The sequence below is a fragment of the Lynx canadensis genome, chromosome B2 (genome assembly GCF_007474595.2).
Source record: "Lynx canadensis isolate LIC74 chromosome B2, mLynCan4.pri.v2, whole genome shotgun sequence".
In the NCBI taxonomy this organism is placed as follows: Eukaryota; Metazoa; Chordata; class Mammalia; order Carnivora; family Felidae; genus Lynx; species Lynx canadensis.
The window spans coordinates 142,458,138-142,478,488 of NC_044307.1; the positions used below are offsets into that span (position 1 = coordinate 142,458,138).

The 20,351-nt window shown below is 45.6% G+C and overlaps 1 protein-coding gene and 1 pseudogene across 2 annotated transcripts in view; one reads left to right on the forward strand and one right to left on the reverse strand.

Moving 5' to 3' along the window:
• ZDHHC14 (zinc finger DHHC-type palmitoyltransferase 14) overlaps window positions 1-20,351 on the forward strand; it is a 291,719-nt gene that overhangs the window by 136,605 nt on the left and 134,763 nt on the right. The gene's annotated exons all lie outside the window — the stretch shown is intronic.
• LOC115515177 lies at window positions 16,611-16,695 on the reverse strand (annotated as a pseudogene).

The following is a 20,351-nucleotide window of genomic DNA, read 5'->3' on the forward strand; positions in this document are numbered from 1 at the left end:
TTATTTTAGAGAGAGAGAGAGACAGAGAGCGTGAGTGTGGGAGGGGCAGAGAGAGAGAAGACACAGAATCTGAAGCAGGCTCCAGGTTCTGACTGTCAGCACAGAGCCCAGTGCGGGGCTCAAACCCACGAACCGCGAGATCATGACCTGAGCCGAGTGTTATAATTTCTTTACGTGCTGTGAATTTCTAGAGGACTCGTGTGTGTGTGTGTGTGTGTGTGTGTGTGTGTGTGTGTTTAGTGTAGCACCTAGGACAGTGGCATAAGCAAGCGATATTTACCAATGCTTGTGCCGTTGACTGGATCACGATAGCTGGTAGCGAAGGTGTGGGTTGTGCCTTTTAGTCTTGATTTATTAGAAACCGATGTGTAGACAACAAGCTCTAGATTGGGAAGTGATGAGCTGGAGCATTTCAAAAGGTAATAATAACCTACCTCGAGTAAGAGTGACAGGCACTCTCTCAAGCGCATCATGTGTGTTAAATAATCCACATGCTCTAATACACAGCTCCCTCCTGCAGTAGGTCCAGTTATTACCCTCACCTCAGAGTTGAGGAGACGCAAACAGAGGGAGGTTAAGTAATTTGAAGCCACATAGCAAGTAAGCATGGAGCAGGGTTTTAATGCACTCATCCTGATGCACGGTCCATGCCCCTGGCCGCCAGCTGTCTCAGGTGGGCTGTCTGCCGGCCCACCTGGCCCACCCAGAGCCCTCCTCTTAGCTCACAGCTGCATATGCCTCTTGAACGTCAGGATCTCTGCTCCTGATCTGGTCATTTCCTCCCTGAGGATTTTTGTGGTCCGTCTTTCAAGGATGGTGCAATACGTCTGTACTATGTAGACCACAACCTGCTCTTCCTGACACGTCCAAGCGTGTACGCGCCATAGACTTCTTGTGGGAAAGAGAGCAATACAAAATAAATTGCTTATTTATGAAGTGGGTGTGCTTTTTGGAACAGATCAAAACATACTGTTTTTCAGTATTTATATTTTTTTAATTTCTGCACTCATCAGAATTTAGGATTTGGCTACACTAAACATTATTAAAGTGTTTTTCTCACCCTTAGTGAGGAATTAGATACTTTGCGTAGCCCAGGCAAATATTTTTCCTGTAATCTCAGGAAAAGCCTGTGTTGCTGCTTTTGTCGGCAATTAATTACTTCATTATCGATGGCAGGAAGTTCAAAAGAACCCAGAAAAGAAACACGATCCTGTATTGCAGAACCCAGAACAAGACACGTGTGTACCTGTCTTATCAGTGTCCTAAAATTGTTTCTGCAATACTTCGTTAAGTAAAGCATCCACTTCTAGATAAAGTAGAGTTGGTGCAGTTATTCTTAAGGACGTTCTTTAGGTGAGGATGCCAGGAGAGATGGCCCCAGCTGGTTGGTTACATCTTGCTCTTAAGCACAGATTGGTCTTAATAGCTCACTGTTCTCCGTAAGATGTAAACAAAATTGACTATTCAGCACCATTCTCCTCTCTTACTGTCATTAGCTTCCGTAAATGTGTACTAAAACCTCGGGAGTTGTCATTGATGTGCCTATAGTCCAGATGTTTCCCAGCTGTGAATGTGGGGGTAGCCTCCCATATCTGCGAGTAAAGCCAGCGCTGGTCATTTCAAGAGTCAGGGTCAGATCTGATGGTAATTCAGTTGTTTCTGAACATTTCCCACCCTTACCTAACTGCTCACAGACTCGTGCCTCCTTTTACCTTTTGCTGATTATTATTTACACTGTAAGGGGCACCTGACTGAATGCCGCATATACATTTACTTCATTTACATTACTGTTATTATTGTTGTTGTTGTATTTGTATATTATATTCCACATTATCATTATTTATGATTGTTGTTATTATGTGATGATTATTACTTCTGTTTTACAAATTAAAAACAGAGGTTCGGAGAGGTGGGGTAACGTACCTGAGTCATACAGCTAGTAATAGAATTAGCAACCAGAATCCAGGCCTTTTCTGATCTGAAGATGAGGCTCCTTACCCAGCCATCGTGGATCCTGAAGGGAACTTAGCAATGTTGATTTCCAGCCCCTCATTTTATGGTTGAACAAGGAAGGAAGCGTGACATGCCCAGAGTCTCACTTCTGTCTTTGGTCTTCGGACCACCATGCTCTTCCTGGCACCCCAGTTCTCACCCTTTGCCTCAGACAGTGGCCAGTCACTCCCACAGGTCAGCCTGAATGAGTTGACTTCCCTGGAATTGGTTCTGTTGTAGAAACAAAACGAGTAAGGTTTTCATTAACAAGTGTGAAAACGTAGCTTCAGAGATTAAAAGAAAAAGACATGTTGAAGGCAAATGGGTATAAATTTTGGGCTCACCAATTCCTTTTGGAACGAACAAACCAGCAAGCTCACGGCCAGCACTGCCTGCTGCTGTCCCCCCCACCTGTGTTCTCGGGGTGCAATGTGGGATCAGGAGGCACCCCTCCTGCCGTGTCCTGGAGGGATTTCCATTTCCACATCCAGAAGGCTGGTGTGACAGGAGTTTTCCTCTTTCCACACATGTTGTCATTCTAACTTGTGCTCAGTTGGCTGTGCCCAGAGCACATCCCGGATGTTCCCCTGTGGCCTCCAGACTCAGGGCTTCTGATGAAGGAGCAGGGATGGAAGACAGTTCTGTAGGGGACAAAATATCCTCCAATGAGGATAGCAAAATATATCCTCCAATGAGATTGTTGTTTAGTATTCAGATCTCACCAAGAAGTCAGATTGGAAAGGGTCCCCAGGATCCCCAATGTATACAGTGGTCCCTCCCTTATCTGCGGTTTCAGTTAACTCGTGGTCAACCAGGGTCCAGAAGGGGATGATCCTCCTTCTGACCTCTCGTCAGCAGGTCAACATAGCCTAACACTGCATCACAGTGCCTTCCTCAGTCACCTTATCATGCGGGCATGTTGTCATTTCCCATCCTCTTCATGAGGATCAAGCGGGACAATAGGATGTTTTGACCACATTCACATAACCTCTATCACCGTATATTGTTATAGTTGTTCTATTTTATTACTGTTAGCCTCTTACAGTGCCTAATTTCTAAATTAAACTTTATCATAGGTGTGTATAGGAGAGAACATAGTATATGCAGGGTTCAGGACTGTCCACAGTTTCAGGCATCCCCTGGGGGGTCTTGGAAGGTGGTCTCCTCACAGATAAGGGGGCACAACTGTACTTTATTTTTGGTGTTTATTAGTGGGCAGTGGGACAGAGAGGAGCGAGTTATGACAACTGTCACACCAACTCGAAGGAACCCCTGAGACAAGGGAGAGACCCCCGACTCTGACTGAGCCCCGAAGCCTCTTGACCACTGGAAAGTCTTGCTGGTCTTGACATCACGGAGGCCAACCAGCCTCTCTTCCTGCATGTGGGTGGGAAATGGCCACCTATGATACAGGCACTGAAAACACACCTGAGTAGCCCATTCCAAGAACTTGAGAGAGTCTGGGGCTGTGGTTCTGGGGAGCTGCACTTCGGGAATAATTCCACAGTTCAAGTTCTGGTTCTTGACTTGGCAGGTGCTGGGACTCAGTGTTGTCCTGGTGTTTGCAGAAGTGTCTGTAGCAGGGGCCTTGCAGGTATATGTAGTATCAAAAGGATGTAATTGATTTAATGCAGCCATTTTATAGTGATCAGAATATTCTTTTTGCCTCTCTAGCATGTCCTGGTCTAGAGAAATTGGATTTGTGGTTGGAAGGTTGTTATGAGTGGGGAACAAGAGAATGAAGGGAGAAATGGCCTCAAATAGCATGTCATTTGAGAATGGCGAGGCCTGATGAATCACCCACAATTGAGTGTATTCCTGCCTTCCTGACTGAGCACCTCTCTGAGGGATGGTCAAAATACACACTACAAACTTCTGTCTCACCAAATCTTTTTCATTCTCTTTTGAGGAGAGCACAGGGTAACTGATTGCATTGTGGCTTATATGATTATGATTATATTCAGGCCTTCTTCTTCTCTGACCTTATGCCAGATCATGCACAAGGAACTGGGAGCATCCAAAGTTTCTTTAGTTGTGCGTTTTCAAACATCTCTTGTGTTACTTCCAGAGCTGCTTACTAGCACCAACTGCATACACACACACACATACACACACACACACACACACACACACACACACACACACCTATATATACATATGTATATATATATATATATATATATATATATATATATATATACATGAAAGTGTTTTATGGATATATACTGTACATAAAGAAAAGCGTATAAATTTTCCCAAAGTTGATACATTTTCACAAAGTTATTGGAGTCACGGAGTCCTCACTCAGAGCAAGAAATAGAGCACAGCCTACACCCCACAAGCCCTTTTAAGCCACTACCCCGTCTAGAGGAACTGCTGTCTTCTAACATCATGGTTTTAACTTTGCCTGTTTTTGAGCTTTCTATAAATGAAACTCACTGCACTTTTACTCAACATGATGTTTATAAGCGATGTCTATGTTGTGTGCAGCAAATAGTATGTTGATATCATTGCTGTATAATATACATTATAACAACATATCATTTATTAATACATTCTACTCATTCGAGTGTCTTCAGTTTGGTGCTATTATCAATAGCGTTGCCATGAACATCTTGTATACGTCGTTAGGGTGAATTGGCTAATCTCTCCAGGTTTGCTCTCTTAAGATAGTTTTCTCTCAGAGTTCTGGGAGTATGCTGTTGTCACTCCCCGGACAGGTTACAGGACCCTGTGTGCCCTTCCTGCCATACCATGATGCCATTGGTGGAGCTGGCCAATCTTTTCCAGCCAGATTGTAAACCCATATCCTAAGTAATCCATATTTATTAGTCGAATGAATGTTGTGATGAGGGGCTGGAACCTGGGTCGCAGTACAACATGAAATTGTGCAAGGAGGGACAAATTAAGGAGAAAGGTCAAGTCTGAGATGCAATCGAACAAGAGAACTGAAGGGCTAGTAACTGGGGACCCTCCGTCGTCCTTTGTGGGGGTGCGTTTGTGACGAGAACCCATGAGATGCATTAAGTTAATAAATGTGTAATCACTCCAGCTGCATCTGTCACTTTCCAGAAGAAACCTGTGCCCACTGTACCCAGCCCATCTACAGTACACACATTCCACAACATGGCAGTGTGGGGGGAGAGGGCAGAGGCACGGTTTCTTTGTTTTTCCTTTCGGAAAGTTCTAGCAATGTAGTGAGAGTGAGTACTGAGAGCTCCAAGGGCAGGACCACGGGATTGTTGGCGTCCAGGATGCAGGCATCCTGGGCATCTGACAGTAGCACTGAAGTGAACTTCAAGCCTGTAGAGACCTTTGTTGCCTTGAGCATTACTTCACCGAACCCTTCCTCAGGAATTGCGAGCCAGGAACTGTCCCCAAAAGTGGGGAGCTGGCTTTCCCAGTGGGATTGGCTGCTTTCTATGCAGTGTGTTAGGGGAGGGGTGTGCACCAAAGAACCATCCACCCTCAAGTATCTCCTGAGCAGCCGGCCACATGGTGCATCTGAAAACTTCTCTTAGATACACCCAAACTTGTGGTTTCTGATCCTGAGCTGAGACATCCGGGTTCAGACCTGAAGAAGGACCGAATGGAAGGCATCAGTCCTACCTCATACTGAGTCCTTTGTCCATGTGGCCGCTTGTGGCTTGACACTTAGTACATTTCAGAAGCAGGGCCGGAATTCACTTTTCCTTTTTTATTTTTCAAGAACATAACGTCGTCACTTAAACACTTTTTAAAGTGTTGCTGTAGACAATGCCTGTGTTCTTTATCAAAGCCCCCACGTTGGCCACAGCTTGAGCTGGTAACTAAGAAAGGGTCAGTTGGGACAGTCATCATAAGATTGCCTGTGGACAACTTAAAAAGGTGTGTGCGTGTGTGCACATGTATGTGTGCAAGCACGTGTGTGCTGTGTATGCACTTCTGTGCGTGTGTGTGAACACGCATGAGTGCACGTGTGTATGGGTGCGTGTGTGACGTGTGTGCGTGTGTGTGTGTGCATGCACATGTGTTTGTGCGCATTCGCAAGCACTCACGGCTGTGGACACAGCCTGGCAGGAGGACCCAAGGGGCAGTAACACTGTTGGTTTCTTTACTCGCAGCAGGCTGCCTGCAGCTCTGTTTATTTTCCTGGAGTTGAGGCTTCCTTCCCTGCGTGGAAGGCCTGCTGGGACAAAGACCACCCACCTGCCATTTCTTTTCTTTTCTTTTCTTTCCTTTTTTTTGTTTTTAATCTCTGGCAGCCCTGAGTCTAGTCGTACGTCAGTGTTAAAGGATTGGCACCCACTAGATTTTCCTCAAGCCACGATGATGTTCGCCACTGGCTACATTTGGGACTCAAGACTCAAGCAAGTGGTTCCTAATGGCAGTCACTTATGGACATCAAAGAGCCACGTGTGTGGCCCTTGAGCTTCTCAGGGCAGCAGGGAGTTGAGGGGGGATGTTTGACAGACACCCTGAAACGAGTTGTTGCTGGGCTCGGTGCCTGTGGATAAAGGCTGGGAAAGCTCTAACGAGGAATGAGTTACAACTCACAGAGGACGTAAAAGGAATTAGAACCACCTCAGTTGCCGAGAGCCTGCTTATGTGTGTGATGTTGGCTGGCCCTGGCCCACCAGCTGCCACAGCTCTGCAAACCTGTCCCCTGCGTCTCCTGCTGTCCCTTCCAACCCCAGGGTCAATCCCAAAACTTCTGCCTGTTCTCAGACCTCTCATATGGTTCGGCATTAATTTTTAGAATCTACCTCAACATTTATCTCCTGGAACCTTGGACGTAAGCCAGAGAGGCCTTGCCTTTGTGGCCCCCCCGCCCTGTTCTGGTCTTGCTGGTTGTTTCCAGAGAGAATTCCAGGCCTGTGCTCTGTGATCAGCACTGTCTTTCCACCCAGGTGGCCTGGGCCCTCCCCTCCACGTGGGGGACGTAGAACGCGAGGAATACTACAAGCCATACCGCAGCTAATATGAGCAGGTGGAGCCACGCGGAAGCCGCCCTGTTGCTCTGTTGAGGCTCCAGCACCCAGCATTGCCTCCTGGGCTGAGCACGGCGTTCTGCGGGCTGACGCACGATGAATATGTCCTGGTAACAATGGGAGCATTAGCCATCCCAGAATCCTAGGCCAACGTGGAGCTGTTTTTTGTTTTCCTTCCTCAAGTATGGGGAGCCACACTCAGCAAAGCAGCAACTGAGTTTCAGTCCTATTTTATATATTTTCATTTTCCCAATCCTGGTATTAAAAGTATGATCATGTCTTCAAGTTAGAAGCCAAGGGACAAAGTTTGATGTTTAGTTATTTAGGTAGGTGTGTATGCATGCATGGATGCTTCGAAGCAATTGTAGGGAATGGTATCCGATTTTAATAAACCCTAAGGTAAGTAGGCCATTGCATGGAAGAAACAAGGTACTTTGCTTGTTTGAGTCCTTGTCTTGAGATGCTCAGTAAGTGTGTGCTGAGCAGCTTGTATCTGCAAGTCGTCCAGAGAGGTGAGATCACGGGGAAGAGAGGTCCTCAGTGAGATAATTTTCTAAAAGACATAGGCTTTGGGTTGGTCTAGAAGCATAACTGCCTTTACACAGATTCTGGAAGCAGTGTAAACTGCCCGCTGAAAGTTCAGAACCATCCATGTCCCAGGTGACCAGCGGGTAAAGGCCTTGGAGCCAGGAGACTTGAGTCCCAGTCTCAGCTCTGACCCTCAGGACCTGAGTGGCCCTGGGCAAGTCCTTCCCCCTTGGCTCTTCCCCTGCAAAAGGAAAGGATTCAGCTGGTTTGCGTCATCAGACAAGCTCCAGAGTGCCCACTGGAGCCTGTCGCTTTGCTAGGTCCTGGGAATAAAAAGCTGACCAACTGGTCACTGCCCAGTTGTGTTCTCAAGGAACACAATGTCCTGTTGAGAAAGAGGAATGACAAAACCAGCAATTAGAGCTCCGTGGAAAGGGAACGCTTGCCCGGGGTTGCTTTGGTGGCAAAGAGGCAGGCACTGAAGAAATGGGAGTGTCGTTCAGAAAGCATTTCTTGTGGTGAGTGACACTTGGGCCAAGTTGAGGGGAAGGGCAGGGCATTTGCAGGACAAGAGATGACTTCCAAGGTCACTTCCAGACCTAGAGAATTGAGTCTAATTGAGGTGTGTGATCTGTGCAGAACTCTGGCCAGATGGGTTTCCCTTTCCATTCCAGTTGTGTCCTGGCCTGGAGCAGCGGCCCTTGGAATAGTCCCTTCCCCGTCCTGACTGGATGGAGGAAGCCACAGGAAGGCTCAGCTGTCATTCCCCCTGGATTCCTGCCGTGTGCACTTTGGCTGTCCATGCTTCTAGGGCTTTCTTCCCCAGCTGTCATGGCATAGAAGTTCTTCTGGAACATCTCTAGTTAGAGACTACCTGGTAGTCTTAGCTTATGCAAGAAACGCGTTCCAGAAGATCTCATATGATTTAAACTCACGTAATTTGAGACTAGTTTTTCCATGGAAATAAGTGTATAGAAGGGGGGATATGATCTTCAAAGACATAAATCTACAACTCTTAAAGGATATTTTTTGCTTATTCTGAGCAAAATGTTTGAAAAGCATAATAATATACACAGAATAATAGTGTTTTACAATCTCTAACTTGCTTTCCAAAGTTATAAAATTTCTAATCTTTTCCAACATCAACCCCTTAATGATTGTGTAAATGACATTTCTATAGGATGTTTTTAAAGAATTTTAAATTGTAATAGCAGTAGATATTTAAATGGCAACACAGTAGTCACTAAAATCACTTCCATGTGTTCTGAGACATGAAAGTGTTGGCCATTAGGAAGCTGGTACAAAGGAAAGCTGGTGTTTCCATTTACCTGGGAAAGTAGCTCTGAATATTAGTACTTAAGAGAATTGGGACAATAGTGTAACACTGTTGACCATTCATTTCCTGCCAACTCTGAAATGATCTGGTTCTTTAATTTTTTTTAATGTTTATTTATCTTTGAGAGAGAGACCGAGGCAGAGCACGGGAAGGGGAGGGGCAGAGAGAGAGGGAGACACAGGATCCGAAGCACACTTCAGGCACCGAGCTGTCCGCACAGTGCCCAAAGCTGGGCTTGAGCTCACAAACTGTGACATCATGACCTAAGCCAAAGTCTGACGCTTAACTGACTGAGCCACCCAGGTGCCCTATGAAATGATCTGGTTCTTGATAATTTTTTTATTTCGATGTTTGCACATAAAATCAAGCTTTATTAATACTTCTATAACCTTACTATTTCAAATTTCACATAAATTCAAGTCTACATAAAATGCACTCTGCCAATATGTCTATGAATCAGTGGAAGAAAGTAAAACAAAATGGGGCACCTGGGTGGCTCAGTCGGTAAGCATCAGACTTTGGCTCAGGTCATGATCTCGTGGGTTGTGGGTTTGAGTCCAACGTCAGGCTCTGTGCTGACGGCTCGGAGCCTGGAGCCTGCCTCCCTCTCTCTGACTCTCCTCGCTCTCTCGCTCTCTCTCTCTCTCTCTCAACAATAAATAAACATTTAAAAAAAAGAAAATGTACATTGCAGATATATATTCAAACCATGGAATGTCGAACTGAAAGGCTCATCTGGGGAGGGCGGCCAGTCCAACTTCATTTACAGATGAAGTGGGGACCCAGGTATGTAGAGTCAAGAGCTCAGATAGTGAGTCAGATCTTGTTTGTTTTGTTTTATAGTTTGGCGTCAGGCATTTCAGCCAACTCTGAAGTTGCGGTAGTCTAGCTCAGTGCCCGTCAGGTAGTATGGCTCAGAAAATTCTGGAGATCAGCCTTGAGTAAGGAACTCCTGTGTTTCCCACTCTGTACCTTAGCTTTAGAGCAAGAGACTTCTTAGAAGTAAGGAGAGGCTATTCTGTTTCCTGGAAAGACGGCATTCGAGAGCAGCAGGGGAGGGAAGGTGCAGACTCTGAAATCTTCAGCCACAGCTCTCCCCTACCCGGAGCGCTGGAGCAGCTTTGACTCTTCCGAAGGTTGACCACGTCGGGGTTCCCAATCCATAGTGAGGAATGCTTGCTTCAGAAACGGGAGCCCCAGAATAAAGGGGCAGCCTTTGAGATGGTTGTCTTAATTAACCTAATTAAGCTGTAAATTGCCAGAGTATGTAACAAATTACATTTGAAAAGCCACAAAGCTGGCTGCACAGAGATACTCAACCTTGGCATGAAGTAGTCCTAGGTTTGCCCTTTCCACTCACTACTTAGATGACCTTTGACAAGTTGCTTATTGGTTCTATTTCCGCATCTAGTGCAATACCTACCACAGGATTGTTGTGAAAAGTCAATACAGCCTTTGTTTCAGATGCCAGGGCCTAACCATTCAGTACATTCCTTCCGGCCTTTATAAATGCAAATATTATGTCAAAAGCCAAACGGATAAAAATGGCTTTCACAACTATAAATGAGAGATTCCACCATCAGATAGAGTTTAGACTTGATCCCTAATCTCAACGTTGACTTCAAACATTATCGAGAAACTGGTAAATGTGTGTTCACAAACAGGAATGGATTTGACAACGTGTCACTGGTTTTCACACCAGATCTTTCATTAAGTGTGTGAGGGGAGTGTGGTCTGGTTTATGGTTTATGGGTGGCCCCCACCCCACCCCCCATTTTCTCTGATCTTAGGGAAATAACTGGCCTAGGAAATCCAGGAGTCTACTTCCTGATGGTATGGATTCTAAGGAAATTATTTCTTTTCTGGTCTTAAAAAAAAAGTTACCAAAACGATTTAATGAGCTTTTTTATTATTTACAAAGTAATTTTTAAAATGATTTTTAGAAGTCTGCTCACTGTAAATTGTGTTTTTCTTTTCTTCCTTCCATTTCCTTTCCTTTCCTCCACCCACCTGCTTCCTCCTCTCCGTACAGAACAGGTTAAAAAAAAGAGGAGGGCTTCCTCCATCAGGCTCTGGGCACTGGTGTCCAGATTGCCCCGCCCCCTGCCCCGGGGTGAGTCTCTGTCCTCCCAAGAGCAGGCTGGAGGACGGTTCCCCCTCTCTCTCCAGTCTCTCTCTCTCTCTCTCTCTCTCTCTCTCTCTCTCTCTCTCTATCTCTCTCTCTCTCTCACCTTGGGGGCATTTGTCAATATGACTCTACAAATGGCATTTTCAAGTTGCCTTTCTTTGATTGCTAGTGAGGTTGATGCCATTTTAATTTCTTCTGTGTTAAGGTCCTTCCCTGCCCCTGGGGGGGGGGGGGCGGGCGGGCGGGGAGCGGGCATCTGCTTTGTTTTGTTTTATGGTTTATGTAATCAATGATGCGTGATCTAAAAATGCCTTTCTCAGTTCATCTGTATCCACAGTATATTAATGGAAGCCCTTGGACTCTGGCCTGTGGTTTCCTCTTCAGTCTTCATTGCCATTGCCATTCTTTCTTCTTTTGGTGTCATTGTGAGGGTTCTAACAGGAGGGAGATCACATGTGTCTGGTCAGCAGCTGTGCAGACCCCACCAAAAAGACTTTGGACTTTTATTTTTATGTCTCTCACAGAAATATCAAACCACAGCGGCATACAAGTTGGCATAGCCTGATTCTAGAGAGAATGTTCTTTAACTCATTAAAAAACAAAGACTCACTGGTAAATGTTTCTCTCTTACCATTTTATATAAAACATGGAAATGTTTCCTTAGGAAAGAAAAAGGAGGGAAACGAGATGTTTGGTAGCACATAGCACACGATTAAAGAGATGCAGGGGGTAAATACCCTGATGTAAGAGGACCTTTAGGAAACACCGATGGTTTATTTGTGCTTATTTCACAAACTTCACTTCTGTTTATTTGGAACCTCTTACTAGGTACCAGTTTTCCAGCTCCTTGGCTGAATTTTTAAGGTCTCTTCTGTGGCATATGGTCGTACATAAACATATGTCTTCCCTTTCCATAATTATTCCTTACATCTTCTTTTTACATGTTGAGAAGTCAGATTTGGGGGGGGGGGCAGTGCTTTTGTAAGATTTTCACATTCCCTTGAACACAGCCAGTTACATCATGAAGCGCTAACTCAAGCTTTAGTTAGTGATAGAATCCAGCTAATTAATTTGTAAGTTTTCCCTGCCTCCAGAGTGATCCCCATATACCACTCGGCTAGTCAGACAAAATCACAAGAGGAAAGGATGTTCAGGATTTATTCCATTAAGTGATTCTGTTCTATTCACTATAGGAAGAAGAATATTCCCTTTTATTTGGCAGATGTAATTTCCGAATGTTTTGTGTGCCTGATACAGCCATGTGTGGTAGTGAGCCGTTGCTATTTAAACAGTTACCCCCCAGAATTTAGCAGTTTAGAGCAACAAACATTTATTATCTTGTAGCGTCTGGGTCCGTAATCCAGTACAGTTTAGCTGTGTCCTCTGGCTCAGGGTGTCCCGTGGGGCTGCAGTCATCTCAAGGCTTAACTGGAGGAGGATCTGTGTCTAAGCTCACACACATGCCCATTTGCCAGAGGCCACCTTTGCGAGCCTTGCCACAAAAGCCTGTCCATAGACAGTTCAGCATGGCCTCCCAGCCAGAGTGTAGAGAAAGTGAGCAGAAGGAAGTTACAATCTTTTTTTTAACCTAATCTTGGAAGTGATAACCCATCACTTTTGCCATTTTCTAGAAGTCACCAGGGCCAGCCTCCACTCAAGCTGAGTCTGAATACCAGGAGGCAGGGATCACTGGAGCCATCCAGTATGGCTACCTCCCATACCGTGAAAGGACTTTTTTCCATGGTGTTTCAGTTAAAATGGTTCAGGGCATCAGAAGGCATGAACATAGCCTCCTCTAGCCCCAATGCCGTTTACTGGCTGTGGGGCGAATAGCATTGACTGCCAGCTAAATCCACAGGGCCGGTTGCTGGTTTCGAACTGCTACCCATTTCCCCACCATGCTTCTTTCTTTCACGGATGGCTCACTTACCCTGTCTTCCAGTGGCTTCCAATCACTTTTCTTCTTGAGTTCCTCTCTGAGCTTTGAAGCCAAACTTCTTCCCAACTCACTGGCCTCTGAAACAAACACACAACTCTCATGGGCTTTTACTTTAAACTGCAGGGAAGCCACTGGACTCAACTGGAAACAAGGAAAAACAGGGAAGGGTGGAAAAGTACCAGAAATCCACACAAGTGCAAGACTAGCTCTTGTAGGAGGAGGAAAGGAATAATATTTAGGGAGTACTGAATGTATAGCCAGAGGCTTCACTAAAGGTCTTCCAAATATTAACTCATCAGTTCTCAAACCAACTCTACAATGGGGCTGTCATTACCTGTAATTGACCATTTTTCCAACTCAAAATACAAGGAAACTAAAACTCAGCAAGAATAAGTAACTTCTTCAAGTTCATAGAGTAAGTGCCACATTTAAGATTTGAAGCCAGTTGGTTTGAGTCCAATGGGTATGGCCTTCCCACACACCAAGGAACTTGTTAGGTGGCCGTCTGGACCCACTCCCCGGATTCTGGTGTGGAAGTGAATCATGTTCTTGTCCTGCCAGTCTACTTGGTCTTGTCAGGGGGAAGTTCTCAGACTCCAGACAAGGCTAGGGATAAGATGGTACCCTCCACAGTCTCTTCCAGTACCTTCTTCATACTCTTGCATTTGCCCTGGGCTATTTTTCTTCTTCACAGAGGAGGTATTTTATCATTTAGGAGTCTGGCCCACCCTCAGCCTCATGAATGAGGAAGGACATTCACTACTTGCTCCCACATTGGCGCCAGTCTTGAAGTGGCCCCCTTTCCTCCTCCCTACTTCAGAATGGGTGAACCCCATCTTCCACTGGACTAACGCATATGCACAAAGTGTTGGGAAGGCTGGTTCCACTCTTCAGACCTACAGGCAGAGCTGATAGCGAATTATTGAACAACTGCTGGAGCAAGGGCTTGGGGGCCTCGAACCTGGGCAGACATTAGCTTAACTTCCAGGTCATGGAGAGGTCCATGGGGTGTGGGGAGAAGGACTGAGGCAGGGAATGGTGGCTGGGGAACACTGAGGTGCTTGGACACCACGTTTGGTGCCACAGAAATGTGCTTCTATGTAGCTACCTGGCTATGTATTTCTCTTCCTAAAAGTAGTAGTTCGTAATACTTTGGGGGCACAAACCTCTTAAAGAATCTGTGCATCTTCTCCCAAGAGACTGGGAAACCCATAAACTCCAGATTGAGACACACCCTAAAGTAGGGCTTGGCCTCTTCTCTCATTGCTGGGAGCCTGCTGGAGCCTCAGCCCAAACCCTCCAGCTGGGTGACCTGAAGGCAGGTTACCACGTCAGGGCTGGCTGCCTCAGAGCCCCGACCCCCTCCCAGATTTGCGGCTCCTCTTGTGTACTGTTTTTGTTTTTTTTTTTAAGTTTGTTTGTTTTGAGAGAGAGAGAGAGTACTCATGCAAGTGAGGGAGGGTTAGAGAGAGAGGGAGAGAGAGAATCCCAAGCAGATTCTGCACTGTCAGCTCAGAGCCTGACTTGGGGCTCAATCTCACCACCTGCGAAATCATGACCTGAGCCAAAATCAAGAGATGAGACACTTAGCCAACTGAGCCACCCAGGTGCCCCTCTTATCTACTCATAAGGAGAGGCTGACTTCTCAGCTCATTTGTAGAACAGCAGTGATTGATACCCTTGGTTCAGTTTACCCGTTTTCCTAGGTTCCGACCCACATGTCCTATTTAATAACTCTTCCCTTTGACAAAGCACTTTTGCAAAGCTTTCTGCTATATTTAACCAACATCAAAATCCTGTCCTCTTGCTCAGGGAAAACACATTCCACTGAGGGAAGAAGGGGGGGGGGGGGCAGAATCCTAAGTGATGGAAACTACTGCTGGACAAAGTCTTTAAGAACCGTCCAGAGCGAGCATGACAGCCACGAACTTTTGCCGCTGAGCACTTAGGCACAACTAGAGCCTTAAGGGCCAGCTGGGTGGCCCTCCGTGGCTTGACATCACAGAGTCTCACAAGTGCTGAAGACATGAAGTGGTGTTCCTTGGCAGTCACGTGACCACTCTCTCAGGCAGTTGTCTCTGGAAATGTAAAAGATCCTCCATAGTGCTTGATGGTTCTTTTGGACTCCGCTCATTCTACTGACTGTCTAAGCCATCTGGATGACGCCTGGCACAAGTCCCAGATGAATGACGACTTAGTCCTGTGGGAGGCGCCGTCTGATCTTTTCCCCTGTCCCTTGTATCGTTCTCCAGCTTTCCTGCTTGATTCTCCAGCTTTGCCATCTGCTTGGCAAAACTCAGGGAATGCGCGGCAGCCATTTGATTTATTGTGCTTTTCACGACAGTAACATCTTCCAAACATTCCACCCGGATAGCCAGGCATGACTTCCTTTGCCTAAACCCCTGTTGTTGGGCTCTCATTAAATATGCTTTTCTCAGATGTCACTCCATCATATCCCGGAAGGTTATTTTCATGATTTTCCCTAGAACTAATGAACACTATTTGCCTTTTGACCTCCTCTTTTGGGAAATTATAGTCATGTTTGCCACTAGGCAGTGCTCAGGAACTTGTTTATTTAAAAATGAGCTGAAAAGATCTTTATCTCAGAAGTGTGTGGCTTAAAAGAAAACTCAAGTAAAGAGACAGTCTAAAAGTTTAGCCGCAGAAGAATAGACTTGGAAAAGTGCAAGTAGATGAGTGGGCTGGCCAAGGCATTAATTGGTCAGCATGGTATTTTTCAGTTTTTTTTCCAATGAGTTCAAGGAGTTTTCCTAGAAAGTATATCACTGTACCCAGTAGTATCTAGTAAAAATAGCCAGGCTTCTAGATGTTACCTGGCACCTTCCACCTGTCCTCATGTGAGGTTCTTTGTCTCTCCTGCTTGACAGGAATGTAAATCAGAGTAGTATTTTCAGTTACTGTGGCTTCTCTTGAAGTGGGGGCTTTGGACTTTCTGCACCCCACCCTCTTCTCATGAGAAGTGAGTTATTCCTTGAGCATAGCCTGGGAATTTGAGGAAGCGTCTCTTTTTTCATAAATGAGAGTTTTGCTTTAGCATTGTACTCATCAGGACCCCCAGAAGCAAGACTAACCAATGCCATGTTTGTTTGACACAACTGCCTTTGGAAATAACAGGAGTGGTCTTCACCGTTCAGTGTCAAAGCTTGTTTAACAGGGATTCTGGGGATACAAGCACTGCTCTGTGTAGAAACTATGGAGCTGGTTATTTCTCAAATGGAATAGAGGAGCAGAACCTGAGAGCAGTCTTCTTGACCTTGGAGCACAAAGGCGGTCTCCCTCGTTAGTCCTTACTGAAACTCAGAGTGTGTCCTAAGCGGTTAAGGATCTGTGTGTCCCTGGAGGCACAGAAACCAAAACGTGGCCTGCACCCCTTCCCTATGTCCCACGCATCAGAGGCTCTGGCCCTCCGCCTGTCACAGCTGCCCCATGCCTTTCCTTGGACGGAGCTGCCATCTTCCCAGTGCTTCACCCCACAGGTCAGGGCTCCAGCCCACGCTCACAGCAGTCAGGATCCTGTGCCTAGCTGTCTTTTGGCACATCTATGAATCATTTCCTTTCCTGCCCATCTGCTGGTGATCCATCACTGAGAGGTGCTGTCTCTCATGACTCCTGGGCGTGTCTTCTCCCCAAACTGGGCAAGGCACCTCCAGGCGAGATCAAGTTTCAGGTTTTCTAGGCATTCTTGATTATATATAATGAGGGTAATTGGATCATTATAAAAAGGTGAAAACAGGTACAACTGTTACTACACTTGATCTTAGCCAAAAGGCTGAGAAGCGATCAACTGTTACTATATTTACTGAGAAAATGTAGAGGGCCCAGATCAGAACTCATGGTTGCCAGGGGCTTGGAGGGGGGATGGGAAGAAATAGGTGAAAGGGGTTAAGAGGTACAGTCTTCCAGTTATAAAAAAACAAGACATGGACATGTAATGTACAGAATATGGAATATAGTCAATAATATGTCAACAACTTTGGTGACTCATGGTAACTAGACTTTTTGTGGAGATCATTTTGTACTATATATAAATATCAAATTTCTATGTTTTATACCTGAAATGAATACAATATTGTAGGTCAATAATTCTTTGATTAAAAAAAAATAAATGCAGACCTTATTGTGATATAATTGAGAGAATGTGCCATGAGCACATGGGCTTTGAAGACAGCCACATCTGATTTGAATTCTCATTCTGGATCCATCATAGCTGGATGTCTTCAAATTAGTGAACTTTGTATTACTTAGTTTCCTCATCTGTCAAATGGTCTCGGTAATAATGCCAAGGTCATAGACTTTTTTGTAGAGAGTTCATGAACTATAATACGTGAAACTGCTTGAAGTGTAGATTTTTGATCAACAACTGGGAATTTCTTTCCTTTCCCTGCAGTCTCCCTGTCTAGTTGCCTGTTACTTAAAAAAATTTTTTTAATGTTTATTTATTTTGAGAGAGAGAATGAGCAAGCTAGCATGAGCAGGGGAGGGGCAGAGAGAGAGGGAGACACAGGATCAGAAGCAGGCTCCGGGCTCTGAGCCATCAGCACAGACCCCGACACGGGGCTCGAACTCATGAACCACAAGATTATGACCTGAGCCAAATTTGGACACTCAACCGAGTGATCCACCTAGGCACCCCGCTGCCTGTTACTTTAAAAACTGTGTGACCACCTCTATGTACCTTCCAAGGGCGGTCTTTCCCTCTGTATCTGTCTGATTGGACCTTGCTGTCTAATGGGCTGGATAATTACATGCTAGGAGTCCTCCCCACCATCAGGGAAGAAAAATGCCGCCTTCTTCTTCTTCTTCTTCTTCTTCTTCTTCTTCTTCTTCTTCTTCTTCTTCTTCTTCTTCTTCTATTTTTTTTTTTTTTGTTGTTGTTAATGCAAAAGCTCTATGAAAGCAGAATAGCCAATAGCATGGTCAGTGTTTAGGGGGACAAAAGGAATCATCTGTTAATGAACAGTAAGTGATGCCCCTTTAGACAAGGGAAAAATTAATTAGCAGCCCCCAACAACAACCCAGTGTCCAAAAACTCATGGTAAATTTCATTTGGTTCATTTTTAATTTCATTTTGTTTTTATTTCCACCAAATATGCGCTTCTGTAGCTGTCCTTACCCGATGGCCACCAACTTGGTGTCAGAGGGTCATGTGCCTGTTAATTTGCTCACCTCATTTTGTTTTTATTCCTTTCCTTTTGGGAAATAGAATTTTTCCCCCCTTACGTGCATGTGTAGCTTTCTTCTTCTCTACTCAAAGACACCATATTTCCACTTTGTGTAAGTTATCATGTACTGTTTTTTCAAATATTGGTGTCTCTGCCATTGCAAACGCCATTGTCCTGTGAGTTTGTGAGTGACGTGGCTTAGCCATCCAAACTCACATGTGGCTCTGTCCAAACAATTGGTTACTATCATCTACGTCTAAGACATTTACGATGATGGATATATGAAAAACCAAATCCTCAACTCCTCTTCAATCTTAGAGAAATATTATAAAGGAAATTTACCTGGTAATTTTTTCCTCTGAAAAAGGAAGTGGGTGGCCCTCCTTCTCCCCCAGGACTAGGGGAAAAGCAACCACGATGTCTGGGTGAGGAGAGAGCTTTATTTAGCAGGGTAGGAGAGAGCTGTCAGCAGAAGTAGGGAATACACACTGAGATGAATGTCTGCTCATATTCATGCCTGGTTTCTTGAACTTTTCAACTGCATGATGGTCTTTGCAGCTCACCACCCACAGTGTGGACCCACATCTCTCAGGTTGCTCCAAGGATTCTATTTAAGTGCAATTCAGTAATATTTACAGAGTGCCCGCCCTGCAGCAGGGAGTGTCTGGGGTGCTGGGGATACAGCAGTGATTCAACTACCTGCAAAGACCCCTTCCTGCTGGACTTGCCCTTGTAGTGGAGTCCAGTCTAGGTAGGGTCTGAGAATGCCCCACCTTATCACATGGCAGTCAACCATGCAAGGCCTGGACACAGTAAGTACAGTGAAGGGTTTTGTGGCCCTGTGTTCTTGCAGATGCCATTCCTCTTTGCTGGTCTAACTTTTGCTTAGCCATCAATATCCTTTCCAGAAAGCCTTCTTTGATCCCATCCAGGCTAACAAAGCTAATCCCCTTCAGCGTTCCCTCAGTACACTCTGTACCCCTGTCACCAAACTTGCTATTGTGTTTATAGTTAACTGCTCTGGGGGTCTGTCTCTCCTATTAGAATGTGAGCCCCTTGAGGGGCACCTGGGTGGCTCAGTCGGTTAGGCCTCCGACTTCACCTCAGGTCATGATCTCGTGGTTTGTGAGTTCAAGCCCCTCATTGGGCTCTGTGCTGACAGTTCAGAGCCTGGAGCCTGCTTCAGATTGTGTGTCTCCCTCTCTCTCTGCCCCTCCCCCACTCATGCTCTGTCTCTGTCTCTGTCTCTCTCTCTCAAAAAAGGAATAAACAATAAAAAAAAAAAAAGAATGTGAGCCCCTTGAGAACAAGGATCTTGTCTTGATCTTCTTGTATCCTTGGCATTGGGCCTGGTGTGTTGGTATGTAGTACGTGTTCAATAAAAGTGAGAGCAATTGGATGAGGAAGGAATGATGATCGGTGACATCAGACATCCACAGTATCCACGGTACCTGCTCTGCATCTGTAAAACTTTCCAAAACTCACACAAAGGCCAAACGTTTCTGAGGCACTCTTCTTCATGACACCCAAGACCACTTTTGCATAGCCCTAGCTTCTGGACACTGAAAGGGAAGGATGTTGCCCAGTGTGATGTGTTGGGGCGGAGAGCACACTCTGCAAGAGAGACCTCAGTCATTATGTGTAAAACTATGTTCGCTGCTTGGACAAACCTAGGAGAGCAGACAGAGGTCCTGGGGGTGGGGTCGCTGAAAGCCAAAGCTCTCAGCTTTGGAAACTGGGAACAACAGCTAGCAGGAGGGAGGAGGAGAACAGACATGTAAACAACAATCAGTGGTACCAGCAGCACCCTACCCACACAGGGCCACATCCCAGCAGAGAGCCTGATGTCGCCAGTGCCTTGGGACAGAGGAGAAGGCTCACTGATGCTCAGTGTGCAGTGTAAAACAAGGCAGAGAATTTTCATCCCAAAAAGGTTTTCTTGAACATATCATGATTAAACTAATTTGTATTTAGTTGAAAATGTCTCTGCATTGAATAGTCCATTCGGCTCATCACGGAGCTGTCCAGCACCCGGGTTCAACGCCATGAACATGGCCAGGGTTGGAGAAGTTTAATTTGTGCAGCTTTTCATCCTGAAGGTCTCCTTCCCCATCCTGCCATCCTTGGACCCAACCCCAACCCAAGGAAAGGAAAAGAGACCATACAATGAGTCTGAGACCCCAGAACTCCAGAGGGCTTGCCAGGATATGAGGATGCCCATGTCATGGCACGTGTGGCCGTGCACCTCGGGCGTCCTTCTCAGCTGTCTCCTTGG